Source organism: Mus musculus, chromosome 3, assembly GCF_000001635.26.
Source record: "Mus musculus strain C57BL/6J chromosome 3, GRCm38.p6 C57BL/6J".
Lineage (NCBI taxonomy): Eukaryota > Metazoa > Chordata > Mammalia > Rodentia > Muridae > Mus > Mus musculus.
This window is the reverse complement of record NC_000069.6, coordinates 26,852,023-26,867,297: the sequence shown is the minus strand read 5'-3', so window position 1 is coordinate 26,867,297 and position 15,275 is coordinate 26,852,023. Positions and strand designations below refer to the sequence as shown.

The 15,275-nt window shown below is 41.1% G+C and overlaps 1 protein-coding gene and 1 long non-coding RNA gene across 7 annotated transcripts in view; one reads left to right on the top strand and one right to left on the bottom strand.

Moving 5' to 3' along the window:
* Nucleotides 1–15,275, bottom strand: part of Spata16 (spermatogenesis associated 16) — a 345,630-nt gene that overhangs the window by 115,952 nt on the left and 214,403 nt on the right. The gene's annotated exons all lie outside the window — the stretch shown is intronic.
* Nucleotides 1–15,275, top strand: part of Gm32458 — a 32,926-nt gene that overhangs the window by 11,841 nt on the left and 5,810 nt on the right. For 2 of the 4 annotated variants that reach the window (XR_389625.3, XR_389624.3), the window contains 3 exons: nt 11,494–11,575; nt 13,485–14,154; nt 14,779–14,863. This is a non-coding gene — a long non-coding RNA (predicted gene, 32458). Of the gene's footprint in view, nt 1–9,824; nt 9,970–11,493; nt 11,576–13,484; nt 14,155–14,778; nt 14,864–15,275 lie in introns of those variants that run through there. The other 2 variants (XR_389626.3, XR_003954443.1) reach the window with 2 other exon arrangements.

Sequence of the window (15,275 nt, the reverse complement as noted above, 5' to 3'; positions counted from 1 at the left end):
AATTTTTTTTCTTTTTTTTTGTTTTTTACATGATTTTCTTTTATTTATTTATTTATTTATTTATTTATTTATTTTTATTACATATTTTCCTCAATACATTTCCAATGCTATCCCAAAAGTCTCCCATACCCTCCCAACTTTTTTTTTCAAATCTTATTTTTATGATGGCTCTTAAATGCTTTAACCTCCCATCCACCAGAGGTAGTGGAAAAGAAAGGATACAAGGGAAGTGGACCTGTTTAAAATGTTCTTTGGAGCAACTCCCATCTGTGATGTCTGGAAATTGGCAGTTCAGTTCACAGGTTAGCAGGCAGTAGCAGCTCCATCCACTTGCAAACAATTTATGAATATACCAGCAATCCAGTTCAGTCCAGTTGGGCTAGCAACAGTGGTGATATGAGCTAGCAGAGACAGCCAGGCCTCAGCCACAGCTTAAGTCAGCAGAACGGACCCAGAGGGAAGCAGAAGTTCTTGGCTGTGCCTCTCACAGGGAAGTAATGATCAGCAAAAAGGAGATCCCCAAGAGTTGCATGTCTAGCTCTACCAGCAAGCCAAACTCAGTCTCAGTCACTCCATGGAGTCCTATTTATAGCCTCCAAACATCATGTGTCCTCCACATCCCTTGCCTCACCACAGGTCTTGCTTCAGCATGTGCATCCAATCAGCCTGAGTCCGCTGAGCCCTGACAAATGCGGCTCAAAATGTAAGGCAGATCAATACACGCATGTTGTTAGCAAAGAATCCTTCATCATATGTCCTTTCATGTGCTTGATTTAGCAGAACATCCTCTCTCCTTCATGAGTCTGCCTTAGTCTTTCACCTGTGTCCACTTTAGGAAAACACTCCTTCACGTGTTTGCCACAGCAAAACACCATCCACCATAACTGACTCTTCAAAGAGTTTTTTCCACTTCATAATCCTTCGAGTATATGCCCCAAAATGGCATGGCTGGGCCATATGATAGTTCTATGTCTAGCTTTTCAAGGCTCCTCCACACTGGTTTTCATTGTGTGCAGAGAAGGAGAAGCCAGGAAACTTGAAAGGAACTACAGTTACTGTGTGTATCTGAAGATCTTAGGGGAGAGGAGAAAGTAGAACACAGGTACTATGAAGGAAGTTGGAAATAATGCAGGGGGAGTTTGGCAGAGGATGGGATGTGGGTAATAATATCCAACACTAGGGATGAACAAAGGGTCTGAAAAGCCACATGGGAATTAAATTATAATCTCCTTTCTCTCTCTCTCTCTCTCTCTCTCTCTCTCTCTCTCTCTCTCTCTCTCACACACACACACACACACACACACATACACACACATGCATGCGCACACACATGTTTACAGTTAACCTGAATGCACACGCACACACATGTTTACAGTTAACCTGAATGGAGGAGAGTGGTAATACTTCTCTTACAAGCCATAAGTTATCAAACTTTTAAGTTATAAGGTGTAGGTTTTTTCTTTTCAAGTTATTGGTCATGGGGAGACCAGGGACTCCTAAACAAAACAACACAGACCACTAACATTGCTTTTGGTCACCCAAAAGAATCTGATGGCAAGCTCTTGTTGCTGAAGGTGTCATGCACCGGCGACAGGACATGGAGAGATCAAGCAAGCACTGACTTTGAAGCTTTCTCTCTCTGGCTAGCTTTATAGTGCTGGAAGGAACACTGCAGGCTGCTGGGGAAGAAAAGTCACCAGCAGTCGTACCCAGCTCAGAACCTCATGGGGTTACGATGACCACCGGCAGCAGGGCAAAATATTCTCCTTGGTGCCATAGTGACATGATTGTTATGGGGTGGGCTAACCAAATGCTTTCTGATTGGATAGAAGACATACTCCATAGGTGTGGTCTCACTTGGTACTACAAACCTAGCTAAACACCCATGGCTTGGAGAGGCCCTAGGCAAGAATCTGCTGCTATTATTTTGCTATATGGCCATAGCATCAAATTCTCTTTTAAATATTAACCTTTAGATCTATCAATAGCACAGACCTCAGCCCTCACAGAGCTTTTTGTTTGTAGTAGTTAATGCAGAGACTGTTCAAAGCACAGAGAATAAGGGCTATGGAGTATTGAGTCCCAAAAGAAACATCTATCTCATTCCTACCCAGCAAGGTTCAGGGAACATTGTGTAAGGCCTTCTTAGGCCTAGAGATGTCTTCTGGACATGTCAGGGCCATTGTCTGCATGAACTCAGTCACTATGGTTGCCTGCCAGACTTACATGAAATCAAGCCATTCAACATTCCAGAACAAACCAGAGAACAGTGCAAAGTCCCACCCTTGGCTATTGGCAGTTGACGAGTGCAGATAGAGGGAATGAGGGGGAGAGAGAGAGAGAGAGAGAGAGAGAGAGAGAGAGAGAGAGGGAGAGGGAGAGAGAGAGAGAGAGAGAGAGAGAGAGAGAGAGAGAGAGAGAGAGAGAGAGAGAGAGAGAGAGAGAGAGGAGACAGGGAGGGGAGTGTCAGTTTTCTTTAAGCATGGCCTCCCATAGGGCTGCTCATATTCCATGCATGATCACACCCCCAAGTGTATGTGGGCAGTTCTTTTTTTTTCCATTATTTATTAGGTATTTAGCTCATTTACATTTCCAATGCTATACCAAAAGTCCCCCATATCCACCCACCCCCACTCCCCTGCCCACCCACTCCCCCTTTTTGGCCCTGGTGTTCCCCTGTACTGGGGCATATAAAGTTTGCAAGTCCAATGGGCCTCTCTTTCCAGTGATGGCCGACTAGGCCATCTTTTGATATATATGCAGCTAGAGTCAAGATCTCCAGGGTACTGGTTAGTTCATAATGTTGTTCCACCTATAGGGTTGCAGATCCCTTTAGCTCCTTGGCTACTTTCTCTAGCTCCTCCATTGGGAGCCCTATGATCCATCCATTAGCTGACTGTGAGCATCCACTTCTGTGTTTGCTAGGTCCCGGCATAGTCTCACAAGAGACAGCTACATCTGGGTCCTTTCGATAAAATCTTGCTAGTGTATGCAATGGTGTCAGCGTTTGGATGCTGATTATGGGGTGGATCCCTGGATATGGCAGTCTCTACATGGTCCATCCTTTCATCTCAGCTCCAAACTTTGTCTCTGTAACTCCTTCCATGGGTGTTTTGTTCCCAAATCTAAGGAGGGGCATAGTGTCCACACTTCAGTCTTCATTTTTCTTGAGTTTCATGTGTTTAGCAAATTATATCTTATATCTTGGGTATCCTAGGTTTGGGGCTAATATCCACTTATCAGTGAGTACATATTGTGTGAGTTTCTTTGTGAATGTGTTACCTCACTCAGGATGATGCCCTCCAGGTCCATCCATTTGGCTAGGAATTTCATAAATTCATTCTTTTTAATAGCTGAGTAGTACTCCATTGTGTAGATGTACCACATTTTCTGTTACCATTCCTCTGTTGAGGGGCATCTAGGTTCTTTCCAGCTTCTGGCTATTATAAATAAGGCTGCTATGAACATAGTGGAGCATGTGTCCTTCTTACCAGTTGGGGCATCTTCTGGATATATGCCCAGGAGAGGTATTGCTGGATCCTCCGGTAGTACTATGTCCAATTTTCTGAGGAACCGCCAGACTGATTTCCAGAGTGGTTGTACAAGCCTGCAATCCCACCAACAATGGAGGAGTGTTCCTCTTTCTCCACATCCACGCCAGCATCTGCTGTCACCTGAATTTTTGATCTTAGCCATTCTGACTGGTGTGAGGTGGAATCTCAGGGTTGTTTTGATTTGCATTTCCCTGATGATTAAGGATGTTGAACATTTTTTCAGGTGCTTCTCTGCCATTCGGTATTCCTCAGGTGAGAATTCTTTGTTCAGTTCTGAGCCCCATTTTTTAATGGGGTTATTTGATTTTCTGAAGTCCACCTTCTTGAGTTCTTTATATATGTTGGATATTAGTCCCCTATCTGATTTAGGATAGGTAAAGATCCTTTCCCAATCTGTTGGTGGTCTTTTTGTCTTATTGACGGTGTCTTTTGCCTTGCAGAAACTTTGGAGTTTCATTAGGTCCCATTTGTCAATTCTCGATCTTACAGCACAAGCCATTGCTGTTCTGTTCAGGAATTTTTCCCCTGTGCCCATATCTTCAAGGCTTTTCCCCACTTTCTCCTCTATAAGTTTCAGTGTCTCTGGTTTTATGTGAAGTTCCTTGATCCACTTAGATTTGACCTTAGTACAAGGAGATAAGTATGGATCGATTCGCATTCTTCTACACGATAACAACCAGTTGTGCCAGCACCAATTGTTGAAAATGCTGTCTTTCTTCCACTGGATGGTTTTAGCTCCCTTGTCGAAGATCAAGTGACCATAGGTGTGTGGGTTCATTTCTGGGTCTTCAATTCTATTCCACTGGTCTACTTGTCTGTCTCTATACCAGTACCATGCAGTTTTTATCACAATTGCTCTGTAGTAAAGCTTTAGGTCTGGCATGGTGATTCCGCCAGAAGTTCTTTTATCCTTGAGAAGACTTTTTGCTATCCTAGGTTTTTTGTTATTCCAGACAAATTTGCAAATTGCTCCTTCCAATTCGTTGAAGAATTGAGTTGGAATTTTGATGGGGATTGCATTGAATCTGTAGATTGCTTTTGGCAAGATAGCCATTTTTACAATGTTGATCCTGCCAATCCATGAGCATGGGAAATCTTTCCATCTTCTGAGATCTTCCTTAATTTCTTTCTTCAGAGATTTGAAGTTTTTATCATACAGATCTTTCACTTCCTTAGTTAGAGTCACGCCAAGATATTTTATATTATTTGTGACTATTGAGAAGGGTGTTGTTTCCCTAATTTCTTTCTCAGCCTGTTTATTCTTTGTATAGAGAAAGGCCATTGACTTGTTTGAGTTTATTTTATATCCAGCTACTTCACCGAAGCTGTTTATCAGGTTTAGGAGTTCTCTGGTAGAATTTTTAGGGTCACTTATATATACTATCATATCATCTGCAAAAAGTGATATTTTTACTTCCTCTTTTCCAATTTGTATCCCCTTGATCTCCTTTTGTTGTCGAATTGCTCTGGATAATACTTCAAGTACTATGTTGAAAAGGTAGGGAGAAAGTGGGCAGCCTTGTCTAGTCCCTGATTTTAGTGGGATTGCTTCCAGCTTCTCTCCATTTACTTTGATGTTGGCTACTGGTTTGCTGTAGATTGCTTTTATCATGTTTAGGTATGGGCCTTGAATTCCTGATCTTTCCAACACTTTTATCATGAATGGGTGTTGGATCTTGTCAAATGCTTTTTCTGCTTCTAACGAGATGATCATGTGGTTTTTGTCTTTGAGTTTGTTTATATAATGGATTACATTGATGGATTTTCGTATATTAAACCATCCCTGCATCCCTGGAATAAAACCTACTTGGTCAGGATGGATGATTGCTTTAATGTGTTCTTGGATTTGGTTAGCGAGAATTTTATTGAGGATTTTTGCATCGATATTCATAAGAGAAATTGGTCTGAAGTTCTCTATCTTTGTTGGGTCTTTCTGTGGTTTAGGTATCAGAGTAATAGTGGCTTCATAAAATGAGTTGGGTAGAGTACCTTCTACTTCTATTTGTGAAATAGTTTGTGCAGAACTGGAATTAGATCTTCTTTGAAGGTCTGATAGAACTCTGCACTAAACCCATCTGGTCCTGGGCTTTTTTTGGTTGGGAGACTATTAATAACTGCTTCTATTTCTTTAGGTGATATGGGACTGTTTAGATGATCAACTTGATCCTGATTCAACTTTGGTACCTGGTATCTGTCCAGAAATTTGTCCATTTCGTCCAGGTTTTCCAGTTTTGTTGAGTATAGCCTTTTGTAGAAGGATCTGATGGTGTTTTGGATTTCTTCAGGATCTGTTGTTATGTCTCCCTTTTCATTTCTGATTTTGTTAATTAGGATTTTGTCCCTGTGCCCTCTAGTGAGTCTAGCTAAGGGTTTATCTATCTTGTTGATTTTCTCAAAGAACCAACTCCTCATTTGGTTAATTCTTTGAATAGTTCTTCTTGTTTCCACTTGGTTGATTTCAACCCTGAGTTTGATTATTTCCTGCCGTCTACTCCTCTTGGGTGAATTTGCTTCCTTTTTTTCTAGAGCTTTTAGATGTGTTGTCAAGCTGCTAGTATGTGCTGTCTCCTGTTTCTTCTTGGAGGCACTCAGAGCTATGAGTTTCCCTCTTAGAAATGCTTTCATTGTGTCCCATAGGTTTGGGTACGTTGTGGCTTCATTTTCATTAAACTCTAAAAAGTCTTTAATTTCTTTCTTTATTCCTTCCTTGACCAAGGTATCATTGAGAAGAGTGTTATTCAGTTTCCACGTGAATGTTGGCTTTCCATTATTTATGTTGTTATTGAAGATCAGTCTTAGGCCATGGTGGTCTGATAGGATACATGGGACAATTTCAATATTTTTGTATCTGTTGAGGCCTGTTTTGTGAACAATTATATGGTCAATTTTGGAGAAGGTCCCGTGAGGTGCTGAGAAGAAGGTATATCCTTTTGTTTTAGGATAAAATGTTCTGTGGATATCTGTCAGGTCCATTTGTTTCATAACTTCTGTTAGTTTCACTCTGTCCCTGTTTAGTTTCTGTTTCCACGATCTGTCCATTGAAGAAAGTGGTGTGTTGAAGTCTCCCACTATTATTGTGTGAGGTGCAATGTATGCTTTGAGCTTTACTAAAGTGTCTCTAATGAATGTGGCTGCCCTTGCATTTGGTGCGTAGATATTCAGAATTGAGAGTTCCTCTTGGAGGATTTTACCTTTGATGAGTATGAAGTGTCCCTCCTTGTCTTTTTTGATAACTTTGGGTTGGAAGTCGATTTTATCCGATATTAAAATGGCTACTCCAGCTTGTTTCTTCAGTCCATTTGCTTGGAAAATTGTTTTCCAGCCTTTCACTCTGAGGTAGTGTCTGTCTTTTTCCCTGAGATGGGTTTCCTGTAAGCAGCAGAATGTTGGGTCCTGTTTGTGTAGCCAGTCTGTTAGTCTATGTCTTTTTATTGGGGAATTGAGTCCATTGATATTAAGAGATATTAAGGAAAAGCAATTGTTGCTTCCTTTTATTTTTGTTGTTAGAGTTGGCATTCTGTTCTTGTGGCTGTCTTCTTTTTGGTTTGTTGAATGATTACTTTCTTGGTTGTTCTAGGGCGTGATTTCCGTCCTTGTATTGCTTCTTTTCTGTTATTATCCTTTGAAGGGCTGGATTCGTGGAAAGATATTGTGTGAATTTGTTTTTGTCGTGGAATACTTTGGTTTCTCCATCTATGGTAATTGAGAGTTTGGCCGGGTATAGTAGCCTGGGCTGGCATTTGTGTTCTCTTAGTGTCTGTATAACATCTGTCCAGGCTCTTCTGGCTTTCATAGTCTCTGGTGAAAAGTCTGGTGTAATTCTGATAGGCCTTCCTTTATATGTTATTTGACCTTTCCCCCTTACTGCTTTTAATATTCTATCTTTATTTAGTGCATTTGTTGTTCTGATTATTATGTGTCGGGAGGAATTTCTTTTCTGGTCCAGTCTATTTGGAGTTCTGTAGGCTTCTTGTATGATCATGGGCATCTCTTTTTTTATGTTTGGGAAGTTTTCTTCTATTATTTTGTTGAAGATATTAGCTGGCCCTTTAAGTTGAAAATCTTCATTCTCATCAATTCCTATTATCTGTAGGTTTGGTCTTCTCATTGTGTCCTGGATTACCTGGATGTTTTGAGTTAGGATCCTTTTGCATTTTGTATTTTCTTTGACTGTTGTGTCGATGTTCTCTATGGAATCTTCTGCACCTGAGATTCTCTCTTCCATTTCTTGTATTCTGTTGCTGATGCTCGCATCTATGGTTCCAGATCTCTTTCCTAGGGTTTCTATCTCCAGCGTTGCCTCACTTTGGGTTTTCTTTATTGTGTCTACTTCCCCTTTTAGTTCTAGTATGGTTTTGTTCATTTCCATCACCTGTTTGGATGTTTTCCTGTTTTTCTTTAATGATTTCTACCTGTTTGGCTGTGTTTTCCTGCTTTTCTTTAAGGGCCTGTAACTCTTTAGCAGTGCTCTCCTGTAATTCTTTAAGTGACTTATGAAAGTCCTTCTTGATGTCCTCTATCATCATCATGAGAAATGTTTTTAAATCTGGGTCTAGATTTTCGGTTGTGTTGGGGTGCCCAGGACTAGGTGGGGTGGGAGTGCTGCGTTCTGATGATGGTGAGTGGTCTTGATTTCTGTTAGTAGGATTCTTACGTTTGCCTTTCGCCATCTGGTAATCTCTGAAACTAGCTGTTTTAGTTGTCACTGTTAAGAGCTTGTTCTTCAGGTGACTCTGTTAGCCTCTCTAAGCAGACCTGGAGGGTAGCACTCTCCTTAGTTTCAGTGGGCAGAGTATTCTCAGCAGGCAAGCTCTCTTCTTGCAGGGCAGGTACCCAGATATCTGGTGTTCGAACCAGACTCCTGGCAGAAGTTGTGTTCCACTCACTAGAGGTCTTAGGATCTCGTGTGGAATCCTGTGTGGGCCCTTGCGGGTGTCAGGCGACTCCGTTGGCAAGGTAGCCCGGGGCTTGAGTGGAGCGGAAGGGGTTTGTGCCCCAGATCAAGCCCGGGTAGCCTGCTTCCCTATGTACTGCAGTCTCAGGATCCGCGCGATTGGATTGGGGCAGGCGCTGTGTTCCACTCACCAGAGGTCTTAGGATCCCATGGGGAGTCCCGTGTGGGCCCTTGCGGGTGTTGGGCAAGACTCTGCTGGCAAGGTAGCCCGGGGCTCGAGTCGAGCAGAAGGGACTTGTGCCCCAGATCAGGCCCGGGTAGCCTGCTTCTCTATGTACCGCAGTCTCAGGTTCCGCGCGATTGGATTGGGGCAGGCACTGTGTTCCACTCACCAGAGGTCCTAGGATCCCGTGGGGAGTCCCGTGTGGGCCCTTGCGGGTGTTGGGCACGACTCTGCTGGCAAGGTAGCCCGGGGCTCGAGTCGATCGGAAGGGACTTGTGCCCCAGATCAGGCCCGGGTAGCCTGCTTCCCTATGTACCGCAGTCTCAGGTTCCGCGCGATTGGATTGGGGCAGGCGCTGTGTTCCACTCACCAGAGGTCTTAGGATCCCGTGGGGAGTCCCGTGTGGGCCCTTGCGGGTGTTGGGCAAGACTCTATGTGGGCAGTTCTAATTGCATTCAGTGGGTTATAAAAAAGTAAGGTGCCAAGAAGTTGCAAATGGGATAAGGGCATGTCAGGGAGAAGTCAAAGTAGGGAGTAGGGATAGATATGATCAAAATATATTATAAGCATGTGTACAATTTTCAAAAGTAAAAATAAAACTGGAATATTTAGATATAACCATTGATATTAAGATACAGGTTATCATGATCAAACGTGTTCCTTGACTTTGAAAATAGAGACCAGACGAATATTTAACTGCTCATAAAAAGTGTTAAAATTGGAGCCAATTTCTAATGATGTTCTCACTTTGGCCATCCTTCCCGGTTGTGTTCCTTTGTTGCCAGTAGATATGGCCTGTGTGTAGAGAATGGTGCTGCAATGGGCCCCAGGTCCTGCTGTTGAATGTACAATGTTGCTAATTGTGATCTCCCCACTGATCCTCGGAAGGAAGCTTTCAATCTGACACTACGGCCCAGTGAACTCTTTCTTCACTCTCTCTCTTGCTTTTGGAAGCCTTGGAGATGTATAATACGGTAAAGCAGGAGTGTATGTGGGCAGCTCATTTCCTCTACAAACATCAGGTTATAGCAAGTTCTCTTAGTACTATAGCTAAGTAAAAAGAACCACATACTGCCCTGCAAGTCAGCTTGTCCAGGGTAATTGTGAAACAGAGGCTACAGGAGAGACGGGAAGAGGTCACACCATCAGAGGATAAAGAAAAGTAAATGTGAACAGAGGAGGAGAGAATGGGAGGGGCTCATCTTCCCACCCCACATCCTCTCTGCAAAAACTTAGGAGCACTTAAAGGATCTCAATAAAGCTGGCAGGAGGCATAATATTCACAGTGTCTCAAGATGGTGAGATTATTTTACACAGCCCCTCCCCCTTTTCTTGACAGATGCCTGATGGGAGTGGTAGAGTAAGTTAGAATCCTGTCACTTCTAATTAGAACATGTAATCAAATAATTTTAGACCATCAAATTATTTCCTTATTGCTCCCAATATTAGTCTTGACCACAATCACAGTAAGTTAATTTGCTTAGGAAATTAGATCTGGAGGGCACCTCAGGACTTTCCCAACCTAATTCGTGGAGATTTGGGGAGGCTTTAAGGGGTTTTCTAAGGATGAACAGCTTTTTCATTTTATAGAATTTAAAATTAGATTTTTATAATATAAATCACTTTCTTTTGAAAAATTAAGGTTTTACCCACTGGGGACATGACAGGAATTTCATAGACTCTTGCAGGTAATTACGGAAGGGAGGCGGGAGTACCGTGTGCTATGCCTGGTCCAGGAGTCTTTGCGTAGTGTGGTCTTCCTCTATTTTCTCCCATTGGGAATTAAAGAGAACGCCCAGTCAAGCCTGGTGACCAAGTGTCCCAGTCACTCAGGAGGTTGGGGGTGTGGGAACTGCAAGTTCAAGGCCATTCTAGGCCTCAGCTGGGACAATTTATCGAGATGCCTCAAAATAAAATGGGAGCTAGTTACATAATTCTGTAGCTGTTGCTCAGTAAGAATGAGAACATGTTTGGTATGCATGAGGTTCAAGGTTCAATTCTCAGGGTGTAGGGAGAAAGGGGGAGAGAGAGAGAGAGAGAGAGAGAGAGAGAGAGAGAGAGAGAGAGAGAGAGAGGAGAGAGAGATATTGATTCCAGGAAGAGAGAAGAAGATGGAGGCACAATTTAAATGCAAAATCACATTTTATTGTCTTACTGAAAATTGTCTGTTATAGTAATTAGTTAATCCTAATACACGAATGGTAATGAAAGAAAATTTAAATCTCACTCCTAACCCATTCCCATCTATTGAGTCTTATGTTGTTATAAAAAGTAAAGAAAAACAGCATTTAAAGATAAAGTAACAATTTTTCACTTAGCTCTGTAATGCAAGATTTTATACATGTTATTTTCTTTAATCCTTATAGAACCCATCTAGGTAGGTATTATTAGGGACAGAATATTATGGTCCTATAGTTCTATTTTCAGAGTAACTGTTATTATGTTCAAAGGAAATTTCCTATACTTGGAAGCTGAGATGGAACCTAGTCTTTAATGGCTACCATAACTCTATGTTATTGTATAAATAATAATATAATTTTGAATGATGAGAATAATTTACTAGAAAATGGAAAGGTAAAACTCTTTAAGTGACATTTTAAGAATGTAATCCCTGTAAATAAATATTAGTTTAATTTGGAAGGTTTCAATGACTTGGAATAGAGGGCAGATTTTTCCAAATATCTCTCTGTGTGATTGTCTTGTAACCTGTTCACTGTGTCACTTAGGCGATAACTAGGGCTGACATATCTGTGACTATACAATTAATCTAATATCATCTTAGGACATACTATGTACTATTTGCTTGTTTTCTCCTGCCACAGGAATTAGTATTTCCATGCTGAGCTCTATCTCACTGAATGTCTGTCAGCCCAGGGATGGGAAAGCTGTAGCTCACTTCATGAGGTAGAAATAATGAATTTAAAATTGATTTTTATTGTATGTAAGTCAATAGTGATTAACATGATCAGGTTACTGGTATCTGGATAAACAGATTTTGATATAGCTTTCTTTAAAAATTTTTTTATTAGATATTTTCTTCATTTACATTTCAAATGCTATCCTGAAAGTCCCCTATACCACCACCTTCCCAGCCCTGCTCCCCCACCCACCCATTACTGCTTCCTGGCCCTGGCATTCCCCTGTACTGGGGCATATAATCTTGGTAAGACCAAGGGCCTCTCCTCCCAATGATGGCCGACTAGACTATCTTCTGCTACATGTGCAGCTAGAGCTCTGGGGCTACTAATTAGTTCATATTGTTGATCCTCTATAGAGTTGCAGACCCCTTTAGCTCCTTAGGTACTTTCTCTAGCTCCTCTATTGGGGGCCCTGTGTTCCTTCCAATAGATGACTGTGAGCATCCACTTCTGTATTTGCCAGGCACTGGCATAGCCTCACAAGAGACAGCTATGATATAGCTTTCTTAAATTTTCTGCTTTGCAATTCTCGCTGTTTAAAACGTCATAATAAATAGCATTTTGAGCCGGGCATGGTGGCATATGCCTTTAATCCCAGCACTCAGGAGGCAGAGACAGGCAGACTTCTGAGTTTGAGGCCAGCCTGGTCTACAAAGTGAGGTCCAGGACAGCCAGGGCTATACAGAGAAATCCTGTCTCAAAAAAAAAAAAACCAAAAAAAAAAAAAAACCCAAACAAACACCCCCCCAAAAAAACCAAAATAAATAAGTAAATACCATTTTAAATTCTAAAAATAGTTCTCATTTCCTCTAGTTTTGCAGTATACATGGATGCTATGGACTTTTTCTTGATTCACGTTCACTCTCTTTTTTAGATAGGGTCCCTCTATTCTTGTTGTTTTGAGACAAGGTCTCTCTATGTAGTCGAGACTGTATTGGAAATTGATATGTTGATCAGGCTGGCCTCATACTCAGAGATCTTTCTGCCTTTGCCTCCCAATAAGGTTGGATTAGCAGGGATTAAAAGTGTGTGTTACCACACCAAGTGGGCCTTACTATTTAGTCTAGGCCCTCTTCAAGCTCTGATCATTCTCCCACTCCAGGCTCCCAAGTACTGGGATTATAAAAGTGAGACAGTATGCCTGGCTTTGGTTTGGATTTTGATTATACCTGATGCTCTATAAATCGAATCACTTTGGTACTTTATAGCTAAAGCTTTGCTTGTGCTAATTTTTAGTCATTTGTATTTTGTAGTAAAATTTTATTTCCATGTACTTATAACATGGAACTGAGAAGATCCTTGGTACAATCCCATGCCCACTTACATCGCTAAGTAACAAGCGTGTAAGTTCTGGTGATTCGTCTGAAGTCACAGAATTTGAAGTAGAAGTAAGATGAGGACTTGAGTTTCCTAAGCCATAGCCTTCTCCGATACTGAAGGCTTTTAATTTTTTAAATTAGATTGTAAATTCCTGGAAGATCAAGCATTTATCCCCTCCACAATTTTCCCTCCAGGATCATCTTATTATTACTGGAGAGTAAACTAGAATTAGGTTTCAACACTAAGAGTAGAACAAGTGGGCTATCTCAAAGCATAACCACACCGAACCCTCTTCATAAGAGTCTTAACATACAGCTGTCACACCTACTGGTCACAGTAAGAGTGTTCGTTCCATTGGCACCTCATTAGATTAGAATATACTGGTAACTAGCATGCCTATCTCAAAGGAAAAGTGTATAAAAATGAAATAATAGGCTTCTTAGTAGGGGAGCTTCCATATTAATGTGTTTAGATTGGTTAGCTTATTCAATGACAAAGTACATATAATTTATAAATAGAATTTAAATTATGTTCTTGTTCTAAAGACTGTGAATAATTTCCTACTTGTGCCTTAGGGGAACACTCGCTGATAGAAACTCAAGATTTCCCTGTGTGGGTTTCAGCAGCCTCCAGACTCCTTAGGATGCCGCAACAGTTTTGTTCATGACTGAAAAATGAATCACTAGAAAGTATTAAAAGAAGAAACAGATACATTCGCTGAAATCACTTTATAAGGACAACTGGATACTACGAATGAGTCTTAGCATATGAGTTTGGTGGTAGTGTCACGACATGCTCAGACACTAACAAGCTGTGTTTATGTGGGCTTCTGTCAGCTCATGGACACACCCAGAAGGTCATTTGTTAATTAGATGGGTGTTCTCTGTGCATTTGGTTAAATATTTGTTAAAATAAGAATACAAAAAAGTAAGAATAAGAAACTAGACATGTTCCCATCTTATAGATGAAAACAGTTTATCCTACATCCTGTTATTCTCCCCCACGGTGTGAAGTCCACACAGATACTTTAAAAGAGATCTTGGACTGAAACCACTTATACCTCCATCAGGGCCTTTAGACTCTGGAGACTCAGAAACAGGGTCTACAGACTTATCCAGTCTACCAAGATGGACTTCCAAATATGGGAAGATTTCTTGCTTATGGCTCCAGAGGACAAGAGTGAAATTCTAGGCAGAAGACAAAAGTTCAAGCCACTTTCATCCAATGGAAAAATTTGTCTCTGAGGTGAGTGGCCCCTTGCAGAGCTCCATAGCTGTTGTGCACCAGGCAAGGAGCATGACTCTGTTGGAACCCACCAAAAGAGATGACCGCACCTGCTGATGTCACTCAAAGTTTGTCTTTGGTGTCCGCCTCCCTGTAATCTCTTTTCTCCCTCAAGTTCCAACCTTGTCTGGACACCAGACATTTCCTATCTTTTCTCATTTCTCTTATTTTCCTGCAATTAATGTCATCTAGGCTATGCCATCAGATTTCAGGAATCTCATTTTATGAGACTGCTGGCTTCCTATATATGACTACAGATTATGTCACCTAACATCCAGATATCTCAGGGGGAGAATAATTATGTCTATGATAAACTAAATGGCTTTGCCAAAATTGGTATATGTGCATATATGTAAAATATAAATCAATATGTATTATATATACGTATATTTCCATATGATGAATTACAAGGGCAAACTGTAGCATCAAGTGATACTAATAAATAAAAGTGTCACTGCCTTCATAGTGTCACAAAAGAGCTCTGGTGGCCTTGTTAGACACACTGAGGTTGGTTTCTGAGGGCTGAGGAACAAAGAAGGGATGGATGAAGACTTGCATACTAACTAATGTTTTCCATATCTCTAGAGCTGGCTTGAAATAATCATCCAAGGTTCTGCAGAGGTTATTGTACCTCACAGGTTGTTGGCTCCTACCTTAGGCTGCACTACATGTAAGAACACTTACGTTTTCTTGCAAAAAAGAAATAGGTTAGCTTCATAGTTAATTTATGATCCTGAGAAAAATCAAATATGTCATATGCTAAAGGTTGACATTTGAAATGTCAAGGTCTCATTATTTAGGAGAAGGGAACTTGTTATGAAACAGAAAATGATTCCACCCAGGTACAGGTAGAACAGAGTGTCTTCAGAAATGAGTGAAGAAAATACAGTCATCTAAATTGAAGAAAAGAGAATTTAGCTTTTTAAATTTTCTGCAGCACTGTCCAAAGGATGGCTGAAAAAAATTAAAAGCTCCAAGTTTTACAGATTATCCTACACCTAGGTGAGCACAGCTTTAAAAAATCCCCTGATTTCATGGGATATAATTGTATATCTCCAACTGCTAAGAAAGTTAATTTCTCA